Source organism: Crinia signifera, chromosome 6, assembly GCF_055691185.1.
Source record: "Crinia signifera chromosome 6, ASM5569118v1, whole genome shotgun sequence".
Classification (NCBI taxonomy): domain Eukaryota; kingdom Metazoa; phylum Chordata; class Amphibia; order Anura; family Myobatrachidae; genus Crinia; species Crinia signifera.
Window position 1 is genome coordinate 209,331,447 of NC_139222.1, and position 23,838 is coordinate 209,355,284.

A 23,838-nucleotide genomic window follows, 5' to 3' on the forward strand; every position below is an offset into this window, starting at 1 on the left:
ATTGTAAAATGGTTCTATGCGGGGAGACTCAAAGCCATACTTCCTAACTTACTAGTTATGCTTTGTAATTAATGATTTAGGGGTATATTTACCACTATTCACATATTTCATATTAAAAAAATGTCTCCTCTTTTCACATCATGACTTCATCAATATGTATTGAGTCTCACGGTTTCAGAATCTATATCATAACCCATGGGTATATCCGACATAACGATGAAATGAGATTTTAGGTTGTTCTTGCCCACAGAGTAACCGCAGGTAAATGGGAAACACAGGAGGCTAGTGAAGGGAACCACCAACTGTAATTATGCTGAACTGGAAACTGACAAGCTACAACCATAAGAGCGGCATTGGCCTTATAACCTAGTATAGGTTAGCAGAGCCAAGCACCCACTGTAAGAAGTCAGGGAGTAAGGGACTTTATACACTATCAGAATCATACCAGAAGAGAGCTGGAACTCAGACAATGAACCCGGTATCCAATGCAACCAGGATTGTATTTGCTGCAACTATCAACCTGGTACAGCTCTGAAACCCCGTAGAAGTCTATGGGCTTCTTAACACAACCCCCTAACCCCCCCCCCCCCCCGCATGGACACCCGCCGATCCTCACAGACCCCCGCCGACCCCCCTCATCTGTGTCCAGGCAGCAGAGTGCTATGTTGCCCGGACCAGTGACCTCTTCCTCACTGCACTGTACATCCTCTGGGTACAGGGAGGAGGAGGAGAGCCCGCCCCGCAGCAGCAGCATCCGGGTAAGGAAGGTAGGGGGAGAAGTCGGGCACCTGCTGCACATCTCTGCCGCAATGCAAAGGGCTGCTCTTAACGCAATAATTATCTATACCGTAGCCAGTGATGTGCGGGGGAAAGGGGTAGCAAATCCTAGTGCATCCTGCACTTCTTACAGCTTCTTTGGCCCAGATTGTATTGCTAAGCTAGCTACAGAGGGCTATGGGTGCCCATACACGTACCAATTACCCGGTACTTTTTGTGCTAAAATAGCATCGCATCCCATGCACAACACATGCACAACGATGCTATTTTAGCACAAAAAGTACCGGGTAATTGGTACGTGTATGGGCACCTTAAGAAGGACAACAAATGCATCCATTTGAGCTATATACAGTATCTGAGCTGGTCACTGGGGTTGATGATACAGAACCCAGAAACAAATACATTTAACAGAAATGCAGGACAATGCAGGACAACTGTTGCTTTTGTCTGGATTTTGTAGTCATATCATTATCAATAAGAGAATCTTAGAAATTCTTTCCCTTTTTGTAGCATGAGTTAGCTAGTTGATATTTTAGTAACTTCCATCTGAGTTAATCAAGGGACATAGATTTTGGCAGCACTTCTAATAACATTGCTAGCAGTTGAACAGTTACTGACAAATTGATTTTTTTCCTTTTTAGTCACCATTATCTGAGCATTTAATGGTTTAGGGCTTTTGACTTGGCAGCATTCAAATACTGTCGCTCATATCCCATTGCTGGAAACTCGTCTCCATCTGCCCATCTATTCTGACTTCCAGTTTTTACTGTATATATGGTTCAGAGAACACTCACAGCCAAGAGTATGAACCCAGAAAATGCAACCTATTTATTTGGCTTTGGATTTCCAGAGACCACTGTTTTTTTTTTGTTTTTCCACAGAACAAGCCATGAGGAACACTGCCACAAGTGATCTCTCCATCTGTGCATACTCTGTGCTGCACTTGTATTGTCCCATTAATCTGTGGAATGCCAGATCCTAGCTAGTTCCAGAAAGCCACCCCCAGACACTGTTAGAATAGCGATAGCAAATTGTTTTTGGAAGTAAACAATTGACATGGGATCTGAATGCATGTATTATATGTGCATACTTTCTCTGGTACGATTGCCAGATCATCTCTTTTTTACCCCTTTTACACCCAAATCCTGGACTCGACATGGTATTTGGAACACGGATCCAAGCCAGGTCGGATACGGAATTTGCATCGTTTACACTGCAGTGCCTACCTGCAGTGTAAGCGGGGGTCGGCTCTTTGAGATGACATCACCAAGGTAAGCTGCTAGGCTGCCCCAGCCCCCATCCGCGAGGTGAATGGATGCCGCACACAGGCATCCATTCACCTCCTCCCTGCCTGTGCTGCTGTCTGCAGGGTATAATGTGTGCACCTCCCACCCAACCTTCATGTTGACCGCAGGATGGTGCGGTACGGAGGTTGGGCTTCCCCCATTGCTGTGAACGAGTCGGATGACCCGGCGTACCCATTTACACTGCTCTCTACCCAGGTCCTGCCCATGTTCTACCTTGGTCAGGACCCATAAGTTAGGTATTCAGATGGAGCCACTGGCATTTTATTGCATTATTATTGCCACTGGCATTTTGGATGCTTGCACACCCGTTGCCTCCAATGCGACAGAATGAATAGGACTGGCTCCATATGTAGATGATCAACAGCTGTAGTGGACTTTCCCACTTCTAACAGACACTGGAGCAAATTTCCTAAGATTCAATGGCTACTGTTCGTATTCGCAGCCATTCCATGCGATATACGGCCATAAATTTGTGTTTTCAAAATGTACTAAGGCTAGTATATGGGTGTTCATATTCTTTTACAACCGGTATATCCATTCATATTTGATTTACGAATGAATACACCATCAAACTAATACGAATGAATTTCACAATGCACTTGAATGGTAAATCCAAATTTACTATCAAGCCATATGCTAAGTAATTCTGCAGTAAATACTCCTCATTTTCCAGGCTTAGTTACCTGAAGCCTGTATGGATCAGTTCAAAACCGCCATAACAAACCACCATATGAACATGAGAAGCCGCAAGTGTGTTTACACTTGCAGCTCCTCCCCCAGAGACTGAGGGATTTCCTAGTGACATCATTCACTGGGTCCTCCCCCAGCCAATCAGCAGGACTCCGGGGAAGCTCTGACTGTTCGCGGCTCCATAGGTATAAGGTGTGCAAAAAATAAATGTAATCATACAAATAACATGGGACTGTACACAATATAGAATAAACATTAAAAATAAAGTAGAATATAATTAATTACTATGTAGAGACATACAATGTGACACAAATCAGATAATAATGTGAACTGATCGATATATATCCCTATGATAAAAACCAGCATTTTGTGTATTGGCAATAATATATACTGCTAACTTCTGCTGCTGTATCCGCTCTTTAGCTATAATTAGGCTAAAAAAAGCTACAAATGTAATTCCTCAGCTATACACATTGGCCCTGATTCAGCTTGGATGGTAAACAGTGAAATTCACTGCTGTGGGAATGGCCAGAATTTTCAAGGGGACACCCATAAAACACTGGGAGTTCCCATGGGCAAGCCCCGCTTCTGCCCTTGTCGCCCCTGTGTGTAACTCGGGGGTCTGCAAATATGCACTTGTGCATGCGCAGACCTCCCACCATCGGAACCCTTCTGAATAGTGTTGAATCACCCCTAATACTGTGTGTATATATTGTAACAGTGTCAGGGGAACCTGTAGCATCTCTTGTAGTAGTTGGCAGTTTGCAGCAGCTGATAGATCACACAATTCATTTGTTTTGATGCAACTGTCGTCTGACAGCTTTATGATGCAGACAACAGAAATTAAGTGTGAAAATAAATACCTTGCTGTCTAGTGCTAACTATACACAAAATAAGACCGAACGCACGAAAAAAAAGCACAAGATTTGACCAACTGCCACTCCACCCCACCCACGTATGACATCAACAACCCAGCTTATTGCAAATTCCGGGTCCCTCCCAGGATAAACCCGTGTCCAAATCCAGGGTGCGACTGGGCATTTGATATTCAAGCAGTATGAAAGAATATTGAGTAGGCTGACATTCCTTTAAACACACCCTTACAGCTGAAACCCCTAATTAGCTTTCTGTGAGGCTAATAGCCCAAAGACCTGAATTGGACCTAACTACATGGATAAACACCCCCCCTTCTTCCATCAAACCCCAGGAACCCTTTCCTGCTTTTAGTAAAAACCAAAAGATCTCAGCAGAGCCAATACAATATTCCTAGGGTTTTCAAACACATTGTTAAGAGTCATTGAGCAAAGATACCGGCTTTCCACCACTATTCCAGTGATCTTGTCGCCCTCCATCTGTTTTGACATGAAGGGGGTAAAACATTTGTAGCCCCTAAATAGAAGATGTGAGACAATGCATCTGCATTTGCAACTTGTGAGCCAGTTTATGCTGTACATTAAACTTAAAGTCTTTCAAGGCTAAAAACCACCTTGTTACTCTGGCAATCTGCCCTGTATTTACAGACATCCATTTTAAAGGAGCATAATCCATCCTTAATTTAAACCATCTGCCCAAGAGGTAATACCTCAAGATGTCAAATGCCCACTTAATGGCCAAGGCCTCTTTTTAAAGTGTATCTCTTTTCATGTTCATTGAGTTTTCCACTTAAATAAACAATGGCGTGCACCTTCCCATCCCTGTATTGGGACAATACTGCATCTGTCCATACTTCTGAGGCATCCATCTGAACCACAAATTCTTTAAAAAAAAGTCTACTATTATCAACACTGGTTGTGTACAAAATGCCACTTTTAATGCCTAAAATGATTTTTATGTCTCAGTTTTCCATCTCACCATAATGGATTGTTTACCTTTGGTAAGGTCTGATAAAGCAACTGCTGTGGTGTCAAAAATAGCGGGGAAAAAATTGGTAATAACCGGTTATCCCCAAAAAGGCTCTTACCTGTTTTTTGTTTACCAGATGGAGCCAGTCAGATAAAATTTTGTTCAGTTGTGGCTTAATCCAACCTCTATCTATGGTAATGGTGCCCATACACGGGGCGTGGCCTGAAGTAGCTTGGTGGAGGACATACAAAATAGACAATGGATTCAGACTAAAATATCGTGCGCTAAAACAGCAGCCCTGATAACCACTTCCAAAAGATTAAAGAATCGCTCCAAAAAAATTTAGACATACAATACCATATTGAATTTGGCAGGTTTTCAAGGTGCTTAGAGATATTCAATTTTTCAAGATGATATACCCAAAAGAGGAAAAAAAGACCACAATAGTGTGATATTGTTAACAATATGGTAATTTCAAGTTGTAATAGTGTTGACTCGTACCCAATAATATATTATATGGTCTACATATCAGGTAGACAACAGCGCATAATGGAAGGGACTATACACGTCACTGTGGAACAAGTCCTCCTTTCACTCTCCTCCTTGGATAAAGTAGTATCTCAAAAGTATAAAAAGAACATCATGGTGCAGTATATTCACTTTTAATAAAACATGAATATATGGGATCCAGGTATGCCTGAGTTGGGCATAGGTTATTCAGGGTGGCGGGTTCTAGGGTAGGTTTGCTTTGGGATTTTTATATTTATTTTTCCTCTGTGGTAGCTGGGTATGTCTTTTATATTTTAGATCTCTTGATAACTGCAATTTATATCGGTATACAATATACATGATTCCTATTCCTTGGGTGGGAATGGGTTCCTTCGTCTATTAATATTATTTTAATATCTATTCTGTACTGCTTTTGTGAGGATATGCCCCAATGGCGCCTTCGGGTATTTAAACCTTTAGCAAATGTTATGTGCAGCTGTCCGACCTTCCGACTCCAATCCGAGGCGCACAGGACCGTTCATCTGGTCGGACCGGATGTCTATATGTGCAATTTGGGCCAATTTCAAGGCGCAATTTATTTGAATCAGGTGAAATTGTGACCAAATAGCATAGTGTATGGGGGCCTTAAGGACATTTTCAAACTGCCTGTATTTTCAAAGCATAAAAATACAGAACCAGTTCTTCATTTTGATGCTTTGAATATGTCCTCAGAGTGCAATTATTATACTCCATTGATCTACCTTCACTTCGGAGGGCATCGGGGTTGCTGGTTTACGGGGTAGCGTGCTGTGCCGCCAAACGCATATAATTTTTATTATTTATTCTGCCTGGAAACCCCCCTTTACAAAACCTGCGTTTGCCCCTGTCTGGGACGCTGTCCTACCGGGACTTAAGAGAGCTAACCTCCAGATTTGTAGACTTCCGCAGGTGCACACCGGAGCTTTCCTGCGCCTACCACATATGCTGGAGTTTCTTACATTAGCGTATGTGGCCGGGCACTGCAATGCTTCATTCTTATGTGAGCTTGTGGCTGAGGTGAGAGCCCCTGCCCTAGCAGCCCTAAACTCCGCTCCTGCCCTGTACCCCTCCACTCCTTCTGCCCTGAGTGAGGCTGACTGTGAGCCCAGGACTCCGGTGACTGTAGCTGCTGCTCCTGACTGACCCCTAGCCTGACTCCTAAAACCTCCGCTCTGACCTGCCGTCTTCTTCTGCTGACTGCTGCTCTCCTGGACCAGTCCTGGACTAGCTACTTCATAATTCACAGGGTGAGTCTGTCAAGTCACAGTGGAATACAAAACACACACACACACTAATATGGGGAAAACACTAGCCATTGTTTGGGGTCACACATTAACATACTGTTTCCTGAATTTTACATGTAATGTATAGTCAGCATGTAACTTTAGTTTTCAATGATATTGGCCAGCACCCCCGCAACTGCCCCTCACTTAACCAGTGCACCCCAGCACCCCACACCACCCACACGGGGGACCCCCGCACCTACAACTTCACCACCCATAGCACCCTCACACCCACCCCGTCGCCACACCCACCCACCACAACACCACACCTGCCACTCCACCACCCACACCAGCCCCACCTGGAAAAAACCACACCGCCCCTCCCACACCCACAGTATTTCCCCACCCGCACCTCCTGCACAACCCATATTTCACACAAAAAAAGCCATTTACTGGTTAAGGGGGCAGAGCCCCTTACAACGGTGTGAAGAGCGTCCATAGGGTGCAATGACTCACCTAGTATACAATACTTTCCTTGTGTGGAAGGAGATAAAATATTCACAAATTGTGAAGATTCGCTTTTCCATAGCGATGGATTCTCTCCGTAGAATATAAAACAGAAAAGGATAGACACAAACGTGTAGTATAGTCGTAAATTGGTATACACATCAAAATGTATAACATGGATGTAATATGGAAAATGTCTCTGTAATAAACTTCTTATCGAGATGAAAATTTATCAATATAGTGATAGGGGTGACTGAGTCATACCCTGACTCACATATGATTCTTCTGTTTAAAACTTCTTCTGTTTAAAACGATCCAGGACTCATGGGATGCATACCATATGTACTCACGGTAGGTATAATCCCATAAAGGTATATTTTTCTATGTTGCTATGCATCCCCTCCTTCCTGATTTGAAAATTTTGCAATGTGTAGCATTGTTGAAAAAAAGGAAATGGGACGTTGTTTCTACATAAAGGATTCTGCGGACCCCACTCACATGAGTGTAGACCCATGCATAAAGGTATCTTTAGATTCTCTGGATATATGTTTAAAGACCATCAAAGATGTGAGTAGATAATGAACCCCTTTTTATCAAACTAAAAGTGACAGGTGCCCCGCCCCCAAACACACCCAAAACACGCCCCTTTCCACACCCCCTGGCACTCCTACTATACGCTCCCTTTTAATAGTGTTTTATATCAAATAATATGTGTTTTAATCATTGAATATCTATCTGTGAGATGATTTAGATGTTCCAGCAACAGTAAAATGCTGCCAATGAAATAAATGCTAGATCCGATAGCTTTTAATAAGCCTACAAGATATGAATTTTATTTATTTGATTCAAGCATGGATAAACGAAAAAAGCGGATGAAGAACGCGTATTACACCGTATTAAATCCGGGTAGTTATAGCGGTGTTGATGCATTTTAAGCGTCGAATAAAGGCATGTATAAAAGACGGGATATTAAAGAATGCCTCCAACGCGTAAAGCGGTTTAAGTCCTTTAGTGTTCACACCGCGTATTACAAATATTTCCTCAGAAAAACTCTGTTCGTAACCTTTCTGAAATATATCCTTATATTTGGATATACGGACGTGATCACCAACCGCTAAACAAGGCTTTGTTTTCTTACTTCTAAAGTAATCGCCGTACACCGTCTTGAAGACACTCAGTGCGTTAGCATCATTCACCACACATGGCGTACACTTAATCGTTCTATGATAAGTGTTATTATAACTGGTAATAAAATCTTGTAACATGTCTATATATCTGTATGTATTCTTTGCCGTGAAATACCGCCACATTCGTGTTTTTAAAGTCCTATTAAATCGTTCTATGACCGCTGCCTTTACATCGTTATTGGTCGTAAAATGATGTATATCGTATTTTTCTAACACTTTTTTTAAGGTTTTGTTTAGAAACTCTTTACCGCAATCGGTTTGCAACTTCTTTGGTACGCACCCCTGCTGAAATATTTTTTCAAAAGCATTAGCGACGGACGTTGCATTTTTAGTCACTAGGCTTTCTGCCCACGCCCTCTTACTGAAAACATCAATAATGGTTAGTATGTACTTAAAACCATCATTGTACTTTGCAAGATCTGTGAGCGACACCAAATCGCATTGCCATTGCTGATTTATATCCGATACGCAGATCATGTTCCTTTTATAATTTTTCCTGGTTGGCTTATGTAATGTATATGTATCTTGTTTTTGTAGCCATTCTTTAATATCCCGTCTTTTATACACGCCTTTATTCGACGCATAAAATGCATCAACACCGCTATAACTATCCGGATTTAATACGGTGTAATACGCGTTCTTCATCCGCTTTTTTCGTTTATCCATGCTTGAATCAAATAAATAAAATTCATATCTTGTAGGCTTATTAAAAGCTATCGGATCTAGCATTTATTTCATTGGCAGCATTTTACTGTTGCTGGAACATCTAAATCATCTCACAGATAGATATTCAATGATTAAAACACATATTATTTGATATAAAACACTATTAAAAGGGGGCGTATAGTAGGAGTGTCAGGGGGCCTGGAAAGGGGCGTGTTTGGGGGCGGGGCACCTGTCACTTTTAGTTTGGTAAAAAGGGGTTCATTATCTACTACTAATGTGGATGTGTCCAAGAGAAATACGTACCCCAACTCACACTTCTAATCTTAAAGACATATGTATCAAGGTACTTTATCTTTGTTTTTCTCAAATGTTATATAGAATGACATACCACATTCACATAAAAGGTGTGTTTAATCACATCAAGGTATCTTTATGGATATTCATGCAAATGTTGTAATATTATTTCCCATGTGTTTCCATATACAGTGTACCGAAATAAGAAAAATTAATATCAGTATATCTCCTTCCACACAAGGGACATATTGTATATTTATTTATAGTGTATAGTGCCTATAATTGTACCCAGTGTTCATGTATGTGTTTATGGTTATATATGGGTCAGTGATGGGACTCTTTTTTAGAATATTGGAGACATACTAAGGCAGCTTTCTTGCGCAATGTTCAGAGATACATAAATTTTGTGAACATTTAATTTATTGTCCGTTATAAAGTTACTGGGGCTCCATACAGTATGTAAAATGTTATACTGAAACAGCCCTCCTAGTAAAGAGAAGGCTGTTTTGGGCTTTTCTGCCTTGTCAATGATATTCGTCATATAATTTTGTTAGGTCTAGGGTGGCGCGATATCTGTCTGTTCCTAACCTTTCTATTAGCTCATCCATACGCGCCAAGGGGTACGCATCAAACTTGGACACTGCATTTAACTTATGGAAATCATTACAGAAGGCAGCCATCTGGTTTCAGGATCAGAACTATGGGGCTTGACCAGTAACTGCTAGATTATTCTATAACATCAAGTTCTTTTATATGTTTAATCCCTTTATAGACAGTCTCTTGCTGTGCTTCAGGAATTCTATAAGGCTTTAAGTTGACCTTGACCCTTTGTTCTATGACTATATGATGCTTTATCATGTCTGTGCGTCGAGGCAGCGCTGAAAACACATATCTATTCATAATGAAGAACTCTTTTGAATATCTGGCAGTGTCTCACTTCTGGAACAGTGGGGGTTGAAGTTACTGGCCGGCAAGGTTCAGCTGGCATGGCTAACCTATCCTATGTATTTATTAGGTTAACAGTCAATTTGTTCAGACTTCCTTTTGTATACTTTATAGTTAACCTCATTAATTCTTTCCCTGACCACTTATGGGCCTTGCCATTAAGCCAAAAACTTGTTTTCCAATGTTGGTTTCAATATAACACTTTGTTCCAAGGACAAATGTACACACACAGACATTCTATATACTCTATATACTCTATATACTCTCTGTTTGGCTTTTTGGGCCTGCTCAATATGTTCCCAGGCCATGGGCACCATGGCCACAATACTGACCTACTGTACATCTGCAGTACATGTTGTATTACACTTTTATATGACATGGGCTGCCCTTCTCATGTCTTTTTAGCAGTAGCTAGCAACCATTAGGGATGTCTCTCATACAACTGATCAAAAGGAGAGGACCCCATAGAAGATTGAGGTAATTCTCTAATAGCCAACATCAAATACGGCAATATATAATCCCAGTTTTCCCATCCTTATCAGTAACCTTTTTCAACATAGCTTGGGGGTGCTAAACTGAGGTTCTCAGGTGAGTAACTAGAAACAATCAGCATAATTCTAGACAGATTTCTTTTGGTATTTCAACTCTACTAAACACTTGACACGATCATGCAGCCAAAGCACCACTTGGACTTGCTTCTGTGTGTGAGGCACCGCAGCTCCCAGCAGGTCACTCTTTGAAAATACCTCTGCAGAGTATTTCACCTGTAGTTTTACGCTGCCACATCTTTAGCTTCATTCAAATCAGACAGCTTTTTCAAATATATTTATTTTATTTTATAGGGCTCTCAAAGATGCTGCTCACTTCACTTATGTGCAGACCATGTATGCATTCTATACAACGTTGTAACAGTGGTGGTTATTCAGAGCTGATCGCTGGGCTATGAATTTGTATGCTGGTGGCAAGGGCGTAACTACCATAGGTGCAGGGGGTGCAGCTGCTATGGGGCCGGGAGCTGAGAGGGGCCCATTTTGCCTGTCAAAGTATCATGTACTAAATACATTTTTCAGCATTAGGTGATGAATAGGGGCCCTTACAAAATGTTGCTATGGGGCCCACATGTATCTAGTTACGCCACTGGCTGGTGGATTATGATACTGGAAAGCAGAATGGACCCAGCATAAGAGAAAGTGCACCACTATTCTGCTTCTCAACAATATTGTAACATTGTGTTAGAAATACTTCAGCTAGAGGTTGATTTATTAAGCAACATAGTTTCAATTGTTTTGAACATTCAGTAAGAACTTTTCTATAATTAACAGTGCTGTGACACAAGCCCCAGACTATGTTAAAGTTTGTGTATTAACAATATATTTATATACAAGAGTCAGACAAGGGGAGTGTCTGTTTGGGAGAAAGCAGTAGTAAACCTGAATATCTGTACAGGGTATCACATAAATGATGTGACATTGTTTTATTAATTTTGATTAATTAAAACCTAAATTCGCGAAACTGGCAACCATTAAGGATCAAGAATCTATTATAGATTTGATCAAATTGACTCATTAATAACTTTGTAAATACCATATCTATTGGTCATTAAGACTATCATTTGTCTTATATGATAGAGCACATTGTATTTTAAGGCATACTAAATAAAAGTTAATTCTTAATTGTTATATTCACACTAATTGACAATAAAAGAGTGCCCCAAAAAGACTTAATTAGCCTTTACTTGCATCTCTGTTGCAAGGTCCCCATATGCCCTATAACTAAGTTTTCCTGAACTTATACTGGGAGCACCACCAACCCTGTTAATAGTCATTTGATAGCCTTGATGAGCTCATGTTGGTTTTCAATAAATACAAATAGAACGCTTACGAGCATTTTTTTGTGTGCGGACTCACCCACATCTATTCTAGAGGATTATCAAACACACATGCGTGCGAAATCTTAACATTACAGAAAACGCAAGGGAGCAGCAGAGCAACTTTTACATGCCCAGGAATCAGTATAAACCATCACACGGTTCGGCCCGCCCCCCCCAGCCAAAAGGAGAGCGGGAGGGGAGCCTAATACCATATCTCCCAACATGACCCTCTCCAGGAGGGACACAAAGCTCTGCTCCTGGTCTTGGCCTCTTAATGCATGATTCCCATCACCTGTGGGGAGCGAGGTTATTGATAAGAAAGATGTTCTACCACAGGTGATGGCAATCATACATTAAGAGGGAAGTGCAGGAGCAGAGCAATGTGTCCCTCCTGGAGAGGGTCATGTTGGGAGGTATGCAATACTGTAATGCCAGGTGAGCCACAGAAAGGGTTAAAGCTAATGCAAGTCCAAATGCACATTTTACAAAGCAGGCTACACCCAATTTATATAAATCCACCCACTCCCATATGCCCCTGCATATTATTTTGCTTCTTTGTGTTTGCCACGAACCAAATACATGTCACTAGAAATATATTTTGTATAATAGTTTATTTCCTAAAAAGGACATTAACAATCAAATAAACCTACATTTTACATCCTTAAATACAAAACTTTAAGTGCTATTATTTCCCTTGACATTTTCAGCATAGTAATTTCATATATCCTTTATATACTACTTAACAATAAAAGTAACATTAATATCGCCCAGGCCCTGAGTGCTAGTGCAGGAATATGCTATTCAAACCAGAATGGTGTAACTTAGGTGTAATGTATAAGGGGTACTACTGTGTAGTGGAACATGAATAATGGACACTACTGTTGGTGTAATTGGAATCAGCGGCGTAGCTAGGTGCCATGGTGCCCAGATCAAGGTTATGTTTTGCACCCCCCCCCCCCGAATCCCCAACCCCCATCAATGGGACCCCAGCAATGATTATTGTTATTAATTAAATGTCCAATGCTTGATTTGTAAAATGCACAGCACTGTACAGGGCCGTCGACAAGGGGGTTCTATGGGTACAACCAGGGCCTCACCTGCAGTGCACATTTTGTCAATCTAAGAAATATTTTGTCAGAAAGAGTGAACTAGACTAAGGGCCTCAGTTTCTGCTGGAGCCTGCTGAGAAATAGACCTGGGTACAACTGTCCCGGGCCCAGCCACTCTGACAGGTCCCGGGTAGCAACCCGCCAGCACCCCTTTTCACTGCAGCTGCCCCTTGCCTTTGCAGTCTACTGCACATACACAGCAGTGCCCAGCAGTCCCCAGGCCGGATTCTCCTGCAGCCCGCTGCCCGTGTACATACATAGGCAGTGCAGCGGGCAGCAGGAATACTGGGTGACCACACTGTAAGCCGGACGTGGTATGACGTCATCCTGAGGCTTACAGTGCGGGCATCCTGCAAGCCAGATGCCAGAGAACGGCCGCAGGTATCCTTTTCATACACGGCGGTGGGGGGACCCAGGATTTTGTCAGTCCAGGGCCCCACAATGTCTGACGGAAGCCCTGGAACTGTATTGCAGCTACTGTAGGTGACTCGAGGCCCTCTTTCTCCTCAGCATCCTCCAACATGTGACACACACAGCCAGAACATAATAATACACTTGGGACGGAGTGCTGAGGGAGGACAGAGTCCATCAGGGGGAGTGTCCTCCTGATTTTTGCGCTGATCGGCTGTGGCTCGTCCTCATAGCTGAGCTGGGAGGACAGAGCAGGAGCGGAGGACACGTGACGCACTGACGGCCGGGGCAGAGGCGTCATTAGGGTTGATGATACCCGCCCCCAATGGACGTCCCCCTGACAGGCACCAGAGCACAATGCAGAGGACAGCAGGGTGGGAGTGGGAGATATGGGGACTGGGTAACTGGGTGTGAGAGGATGCAGGGTGAGAGGGGGGACACAGGGTGGGAGAGGATGCAGGATGAGAGAGAACGCAGGGTGAGGGTGAGCTGTCCCTCAGCTGTCCCTTAAACCTTTGCAGGCTGCGCTGACAGTGACAGCCTATATGGCAGTAGGGAGTGCAGCCACATTCTTACGGATCAGTAATAGAGATCCAATCCACGGCGTATAGCAGGGGAGTCCTTTCAGAGTGGGGGCCCGGGGTTACTGAGCCGCACCCCCTAGTGACGCCCTTCAGCGCCTGGAGCTTGTGCGCCACCGGCTCCACCCTCCCTACGCCCCTGATTGGAATAATGGACAATTCTGTTATTTGTACAGCATCTCTGTTACTTACTCACCAGCCAGCTCACTGCAGCCTTTGGCCAAAATTGGGGAAAAGTTGAAAACAATAGTGTTAGGTGGTCAAAATGTACTTGAAATTAATTTTATTGTGGTTACAATAAGAACAAAAAAGTCCCAAATCATGGGGTTTATTCTGGTTCACTCCATCTGGCAAATTCCTTCTTAGATGGACAAAACCATGTGCACTGCAGGGGGGGGGGAAGGGGGGGGGGGCAGATGTAAAATGTGCAGAGAGAATTAGATTTGGGTGAGTTATTTTGTTTCTGTGCAGGGATAATATTGACTGCTTTATTTTTACACTGCAATATAGATCTCACTTTGAAGTAAAACCCCACCCAAATCTAATTCGCTCTGCACATGTTACATCTGCACCCCCTGACGTGCACATGGTTTTGTCCATTTGAGAAGGAATTTGCCAGAAGGAGTGAACCAGAATAACCCCCATGCGATTTTAGCAGTATTTATTCATTTTTGAAAAAACGAAAATAGGAGAGGAACCTGACGATAAATTTGAATCAAAAACAGCAAAAATAGGCCTCTCAAAACTAAACCATGCTCATAGTATCTAAGCTCATACCTCCCAACTATCTCGCTTTTCACGGGAAAGTCCCAAAATACGTGTCCGGCAGTGTTTTGTGGCGGGGGGCAGTAGGGAGTCCCCCCGTCACCCCCCTTTCACTATCTCTGCAGCCCCTCAGGCTGCAGAATAGACACTGTGCGCAAGCCTGAGGGGCAGGAGACATAGCCAGCAGCTCAGTGAGCCGCTAGCCATGCCCCCTTGCTGGGAATAGGCCATGCCCCCATATCGCTAGGCCCAAAAAAATTCGGGCGTACGAGCAGTCCCTCATTGAAGCTGAAAATGCCTTAAGTTAAGCCCTGATCTGTGCCACCACTCTACACAACAAGTAGATGGAGAGAGCCCTAATTTTCACTCAACCTACAACAAATATTCTGTATAACAATCAGAGCCAGATTAAGGTCTAAATGGGCCTGGAGCTGAAAATTATCAAGGGCCTATTATGCGCAATAATAGGGGTTGCGGGCAGCACCTAATAATGTGATGGCGTGCGCGTGACCAGTGTTCTGGTTGGGTGGTCTGCTCATGGGTGTGTCTGTATTTGTGTAAATACTTTCAACTAATTATATATATGCCTGGAAAAGGCAGGGGGCTGGCATAGGAAAAATGCAGGGAGATATATTGATGGGTGCACTCCAAAGGTGCACCCGCAGGATGCCGATGTCCTAAGATACTTGCGGGGTGAGGTGACACTCCAGTCATAAAAAAAATACTGAAAGCCGAAACTTGGTAGACAACATTTCAGCACCTTTTATGTGGTCACCTAAATTTACCACACCATATACCCTTATACAAATCATGCAACACAATAGTAACCCGCTTATACTTTACTTGCCTCTTACACATTATACCACATGGAATGAGCCAAAATTCACACCGATTGAGCCAAAATTCACACTTTGGCACATGGATTGAGTCAAAATTCACGTTATGCCACACAGATTAAGGCAAAATTCACATTTTGCCACATGGATTGAGCCAAAATACACACTATACCAGGCATGTCCAAACAGAGGCCCTCCAGGTGTTGTGAAACTACACGTCCCAGCATGCCTTGACATAGTTTTAGCATTCTCTAATAGCAAAACTGTGGCAACGCATGATGAGACTTGTAGTTTCACAACAGCTGGAGGGCCATAGTTTGGACATGCCTGCACTATACCAAACAGATTGAGCAAAAATGAACAATATGCTTCACAAATAGGGACTTTGCGCGACAAAGGCGCGCACTAAATATGTACACCATAATGTCCATTACATGTTAAGCCTCACACCATATGTCAAACACCATAATGCCTATTAAAAATTATGCTACATAAGTGTTGCTTACCTACATGTTCATTGCCAGGGGTTCCATGTTCATTGCCAGGGGTTCCATGCTCATTGCCAGGGGTTCCATGCTCGTTGCCATGTGGGATTACATGCTCATTGCCCAGGGGGAATACATGCTTGCGGTAACTGGGGGACAGCCACCGCCGGGCAGAAATGACAGCCATTGACAGCCGGGCAGAGAGCAGGGGGCTGCCCGGCTGTATTCAGAGCACTGCATGTCCCGGCTATTTAAAATAATACCCCTTTCACACCAGAAAATGCAGGGATTTACCCGGGAATATGGTCCCAGGATCATGCAGGGACATTCCCGGACTGGCCCCTTTTACACCAGCCTAGTCCCTGCATTTTCTGGTGTTAGGGGGAGAGAAAACCACCCCACCCTTCTTTAAACAACCAGCTATATCTTCGGAACCAACTGACATGTAGGCTTAGAATGATTTTAGTCCCGTTAAACTGGGCCGTTTGGTTCCAGAGAAATCTGTCCTCAAACAACATGAACAGCCATGAAATTACATTTCAGAAATGATAAAAAATTGATTTACCGGCAATATCTCTGGAACCAATGAACCCATATGGACCAGGTATTAGATTGAAGGCCCAGCGATTTGGGTTTGACTGAGATCAACCTCGAGCTTCTGTGATGCCGGAGGGGGAACTGGCAGCCATTGGAATCGGGTGGAGGTTGGAATTAGCGGGTCCCATGTTATACTATGGGGAAAACGTTCCAGGTTTGCCTGGCGGTATCTCCGATTCCCGGGGGGCTAGCGATGCAGGGCTGGGCTCGTTGGAAAGCCCTGGCCCTCAGCTACAAATTGGGCCTATTTGGAGAGTGGGCCTGGAGCTGTAGCTCCATCAGGCCCATTGTTAATCCGGCCCTGATAACAATGTGTTATGGTGTACTATAATTTATTATCAGCTCTTCTAGCCCACAATTTCCCATAGTTCCAATCAATGCAAACAACTTTGTTAAAAAAGGAACATTGAAAGCACCATAAAGAGACATCCTTGCACCTCACCCAGATGTTGGTTTAGGCTTTTCCTGCACTGCCTTCTCACATTGGTGACCTTTCTAATTGCCTTCTGCTCCTGTGGACCCTCATCAGTCAATTATTGCCAGAGATCACTCAATTCAAGCAGCTCTTCTCTAAGTGACAAATGACCTTCTTACTGCTAAATAACAAGACCTTTACTTGTTTCTCATTATACAATGATCTTTTCTGTAGCCTTTGACTGTAGACTGTCCACTGTTTCTTTACATCTTCCACAGATTTGATATAGGATAACATGCTGCCTATGTTGTTGGATTAGCAGTCTTGCCACCAGCTGTGAAGATCCTACAACTACTCTATACCTTAAAAGGTTGTAGCTTTGCTTGCTAACTCTTTAGACATCTTTTTAGGTCAAGGAGCAAGTGACCCTGGGCCACCCTCACACAAGGCCCCCTAAACCCTATGAAACTTTGGCCCCTAGGTTATGAAGCTAAAATTGCTGACATCATCAGAACTAGCCCACGTCCCCAGCAGTTCCACTTCTGACTGGTTCCCAGCAGTTAGGCAGCAGCATTTAAGTTCCCAGCAGTTCCAGTGTCCCCGTCTCCATTATCACTGCTTACAAGTGTGCCCAGTGTTTCCACTGATAGTGGTTTCTAAAGCTTCTTGCGTCAGTGTTTAATAGGGGCACATTTATCAATGATCGCATTTGCAATGCGATCTGGGCGGAATATTACCGCCCAGGATCGCATTGTAAAATGCGATCACATCACTGGGATGTATCATCCCTGGCACTGCAGGGACAGGGCTCCGAAAGGAGCCCGTCCCTGCAAAGTGCGGTTATGCACTGACCCCCGCCGACCCCTCTTATTGCACTGCCCTGCTTGGGTAGTGCGATGTGTAGCCATAGGCTACAATGGGCTATCGCCATCCCAGAATGGCAATAGCCCAGGGCTGCGATGCCGGGCTGGCCGATGTTGATACATCGGGCAGCTTCGCATCCCCCATAGAAACCTATGGGGGATGCGGCCGGCAGCGCTGCAGGGAGGATCGCAGCAGGGATCGGACATTCCTGCTGCGGTCCCCCATTAATACATTTAGGTGAAACTTAATATTTGCGGTTAACCCCTGAAAACGGGTGATTTCGTAGATTTAGCCGCAAGTATTAGTTGATAAATGGGCCCCTTATACCATTGTCTGGTTCCTAGTAGTCTTTTCTTCTCCTTCCTTTTGCTTTCTGTGTCCTGCTTTCTAGTGGATCTAGTTTTAGTTTCCAGAGTTTCCAATATCAATTAATATATTTTTTGCGACATGTGATGTGATGCGATGTGATAAATGTTATGTAGTCCCTGAGTAAATCTACAGGAGATTGTATCCCCCCACTTTCAAATGCAAAAACAGCCCCGATAGAAATTAATTCTTCCCACCCATAGAACGCCCACCTCCCAGTGATTATACTCGGCAGCATACGAATGGATGTGTACACTCACACATCCATTCGCATACGGCTGAAAAATCATTCGATGGTCGGCAACCATGAAACATAGCTCCCAACTTTTGTAGCTCAGCAGCCGGGACCCGGGAAATTTCCGTGGCCTAATTTGGGGGTGTGGCCTATACTCGCGGCTTCTCCCCCTGTGAGGCCACGCCCCCATTTTGCCGCTATGGGGGCATGACCCAGAGGCTCTGTGAGTCTCTAGCCATGCCCCCAGCCCCCTGGCTGCGGGAATAGACGCTGTGCGCATGCGCACAGCGTTTATTCCCCGCTGCTTAGCAGCTGACAGGGGGGACTCCCAACAGCCCCCCCACACCGTGGGACACTGCCGCCCACGGGTGGGACAGCGGGACAGGCCCTGACAATCGGGACTGTCCCGCTAAAATCGGGACTGTTGGGAGGATTGTTGGGAGGATTTTTTAGGCCTTCACAAATAAAAGTCAGTTTAAAATGACTTTTATTTGGCTTGTAAATGGCTGAGAACGGGGCGGGCGCTGACAACAGGATTTGACCCATCTGCATTCACATGGGGATACCAAGCAGTTTGCCACCGTGTTTGTGGGTGCGCCACAAAATTATGGGCATCCCCATGCACTAGCCCCCTGTCCACCCACTGTCTGACCCCTTGTGTGCGAACTCCTTGGCAACTGTGATAGTCATGAAGACGTTTACACAGCGGCCCTGCACATATAATCGCAGATACGCATGCGCAGAGCCGCACTATCGGTCCCTGCATCGAATTCACTGCCGGTCGAGTCAACATGAATTAGGCCCAATGTCTTATCGTACAAAAATAATTTGCAATTATAGAGCCCAAATCCTGATAATGAGCTCACTGGTGGTTTCAGTATCACTCATTCATAATACTTAAGGAGCCCATACACGCTCCGATCCTGGCAGTGCGATGTGAGCTTTGAGGTGCACGCTCCCGCGGCACCTCATTGCGCAGTACAAAAAGTATGTGCTGCACATACTTTTTGTACTTGCTTTTCATCACATCGCATCGCATTGCATGCACAAGGCATGCCATGCGATGTGATGGATGCTATTTTAGCCCAGAATGCATGCCAGGATCAGAGCGTGTATGGGCACCTTTATTCCTAGTGCTATTTGATCCTAGGGCTTGCCTTGTCTCTTGTTCATAGAGCTTCCAGTATCTCTAGTTCACTGTACCTTTAAATATCCATGAAAACATCCAGGATTTAACTGAAAACTGAATTTATCAGCGTCTTTGAAATTTTAGTTTACATCTTAACATTAAATAAAATAAAAAATGCTGACACAATTAGACACACAACACTCTCAGCAGGCTCTGAATTAGTGACATCCACACAACTCTGCGTGTGTCACAAATGCTTCAAAAATGACTTTTTAAAAATTACTTACAAGCACAGACCGTGTCAATTACTTAACATCGCTGCCGAAGTTATATTATGCTTAAAACAGACATCAAAAGGAAAATGTCACTCTGCTTCTTCTGAAATTATTAGCTGCAAATGGAGTGAAATAACAATTTCTTGGTTATTTTGACACATTCTGGTGTAAAGAAGGAGCTGAATTTTAATGGGATTTGACATTAATGTGAACAGAATAAAATTCAATGGGCCAGAGGTACAATGAGTGATGAGTGTGAGTAGGACAGTGTAAATGTGTGAGGAGTGGGGGTTGGACTGTGATTTTCTTTTTGTCAGGTTAGGTGGAAGAGGGAGTTATGAACAGTACAAGAAAAAACAGATTACAATGTGTGGCTACGCACGGATAACAGCAATGGCTTAAATGCAGTGTAGTAAAAGCCATCCATGCAACTATTATTTACAGTGGCGGAACAATAAATTTTGCAACCCCCCGCCGGGAAATGTTTGCGCCCCCTTCCCCCCTCACCCCACCCTAGTTAAGACACCCCCCTCGGGTGTACCTGCTGCGCTGTCTAGAAGCCGCGGTGAGAGGGTTCCCTGCGGCGCTGTGTAGTGCCGCAGGGTGGTGGGTACCTGCAGTGTCTTGGAAATAACTAGTCTAACGCTATCCGCCGGGCGACGGCGCGGGAATTGCTTCTGATTTTTAAAACACTGGCCGCACGCTGATTGGTTGAATCTCAGCGCGGCAGGGACCCCTCTCACCGCGGCTTCTAGACAGCGCCGCAGGTACATCTGCACGGACCCCCTGCCCGCAATCCGATGCACCCACAAGGAGGGGGGAGCCGCGCTATAGTTACACCACTGATTACTTACCTGCTGCTGCATTGGGGAACCAGGGCCCATAGAAAATCAAGTGCTTCCCCAATTTTACAGAACATTACATTTACAGAATGTCGAAATCCGGTCACAAACTGCTCATCATTGAATGATTATTTCACTGGTACCAGTCATTGCAAGTAGGGATACAAACCCTGGGGCATTTTTTAAATCCGGGATTCGGCATTGAAAAATGCTCAATCCCGGGATCCTGGGATTGACCTCCCTAATATAAAAACACATGCGCAGTCTAATATAAGAAACTGTTAATAAAAAAAAAATAATAATCCCAAAATCCCAGGATTGGAAACTCCAATCCCAGGATTCAAATCCAATCAATTTTAGAGCCAAATCCTGGGATTCCACTAATCCCGTTCCTGGGATTGGCCATCATAATCTTAGCACTCACACTAAATGGAGAGATAACACCACCAGGCGCCTACTTACTGTCAATCCCCTTGCAAATGGTGTGCCAAGGAATAAAAGTAGCAGGATTTCTTCGCTAGCAGGCACCACGCACATGCATTGTATGCGCAGTTCATCGCCAATCGGTCGCTGTGCTAATTCGCCCAGCACCGATCAAGTCTGAATCAGGCCCATAGTTTAGGCAACACTGTGAATCTGCTAAATAAAATGGTTGTTATCACTAGGTTTTGAAAAGAGCCATTAGGTGATGGTGGCTCATTCAAGAGAGGTCTATATTGCACCCATGAATACAGTAGTGGAAACATTATAAAAAAAATAAAAAAAAAACCTGAGTTACTGTACTTACCATTCACACATTTTACCCAACACTAAACCAATCAAATACTAGCTATTATGTTCAAGATGATAAGCGAAATGTGATTGGTTATATGGAAAACATCTCCACTTCTATAAACCCAAACTTTCATAAATATACCCCCTAAGTGTAGATGGATATGACATGTGCACAGTGACAGTGCCAACATATGCATACCCTACAACATGACCCATTCCATTAGGTACAAAATGCTCTGTTCCTGGACTTCCCTGCCAGTGGCAGTTACAGAGGTTGGACTCCAGGACAGTCCAAATTTCAAAGAGGGGGGGGGGTCACATCAACTGCCAGTGAGTTCAGGACAGTGATGATTGAGGTGGTAGTAGGTGTGGCTCCCCTATAAGAATATTGGACTGTGCCGCAGCCCCATCTCTGCAACTGCCACTGGCAAGTAAATCCAGAAACAGAGCATTTTGTACCTAATGGAATGGGTCATGTTGGAGGGTATGCATATGCAAGGTATACTTCTCAAAATCTGTACGCTGCATCATCCCCTAATGTATAAAATATTCCTCACGCTTTTGCAAAGAAAAACTTCTGGTGCATCCATAGGACCAGCAGCCCTATCAGTTCTGTCACAGAACCTCCTCTTACTCTCTGGTTCTGGCCACAGCCAATCCCTTCCAAACTGCTGGAGTACCATATAAGCAGTGCCTGAATATTGCACTGATTGGGGTAAATTTACTAAAAATACATTTTGACTATGTTTTACGCTTAAAATCCTAAATTTACTAATCAGTGGGGTTGATTTCTCTATTTTCTTCTGACGGGGGATATTCATGGTGTTTGCAAAAAAACAGTGTAAGGACCTCTTCAAATACCTAACCAGCCACAGACCTCAGATCCTGATCTAAGTAATTTTGGGGTCCCCCCATTTTTCCTGTGTCCAGCAAAAGGCTCAACTAGCTGATGGTAATGCCATAATGGATAAATTTAATGGTTAAGGTCTGACCAGTATGAGGCTAGTTAATGTGATGGAAGGGGGACCCCATGATGTGCGTTTCCCTTCCTTAGCATTACACATCAGGGCCATCTCTATTTATTTATTTATTTAGTTTCTTCTATAGAGCAGCAGATTCCGTTGCGCTTTACAATAGTAGACCGTGATAAAACAAACTGGGTAACAACAGACAGACTTGGAGGAAGGAGAGCCCTGCTGCAAGCTTACAATCTATAGGGATATAGGAGGGAAACACAAGGACAGGCACTAGTATTAGCATAGCAGTCCCACCAAGTTACAAGTCCAGAAGGGAAGCTATATAATACATAAGTGCCTCAGAGGGTTATGCGTCTAGAAATTAAATATGATAGGCTTGCCTGAAAAGGTGAGTTTTCAGGGAACCCTTGAAAGTTTGGAGGCTAGTGGAGAGTCTTATTGTGCGTGGAAGGGCATTCCATAGGATGTGAGCAGCCCGATGAAAGTCCTGTAATAGTGAATGGGAGCTAGTGATCCGTGCAGAAGAGAGACGCAAATCTTGTTCAGAGCGGAGTGGTCGAGATGGGAGATATTTTGTGATAAGTGCAGAGATATATGCTGGTGCAGTATGGTTAATAGCTTTATATGCTAGTATAAGTATTTTATATTGAATACGGTAAGATACAGGTAACCAATGGAGGGACTGGCAGAGCGGATCAGCAGACGATAAGCATCTTGCAAGGAAGATCAGCCTAGCAGCAGCATTTAAAATGGATTGTAGTGGTGAGAATCTGTTCTTGGGAAGACCAGTTAGGAGACTATTGCAATAATCAATGCGGAATATAATGAGTGCATGGATAAGAGATATAGGGGGAGATTCTCTAAACAAGAAATGCGGTAAAAAACCCCGTTATCGGGTTTTTACCGCATTTTGGGATGCTCTAAGCATCCCCCACCGGGTTAACGCGGCGGGGGGCATCGCCAGAAAAATCTGGCGATGCCCCATAGAATCCAATGGGCTTCTACCGCATCCCGCCGCCGCCCCGCAACGACCCCCCGCCACCCCGCACGGACCCCTCCCCCTTACCTGTGTCCGGGCAGCACAGAGCAGTGCTGCCCGGACCTGTGACCTCTTCCCTGCACTGATCCTCTTCCGGGTGCAGGGAGGAGGAGAGCCCGGCGCAGCAGCAGCAGCGCCGGGTGTGTGAGGGAGGGGGAGCCGCCGGGACCTGCTGGGACCCGGTGACTCTCACCGCAAAGGACAGCTCTTAACGCAAGAGCTGTCCTTTGCTATAATTATCGCGTATGTTAGAACATATGGTCCTTAATATTGTGGGTGACATTGTTGTTGAAGAGGGAAAG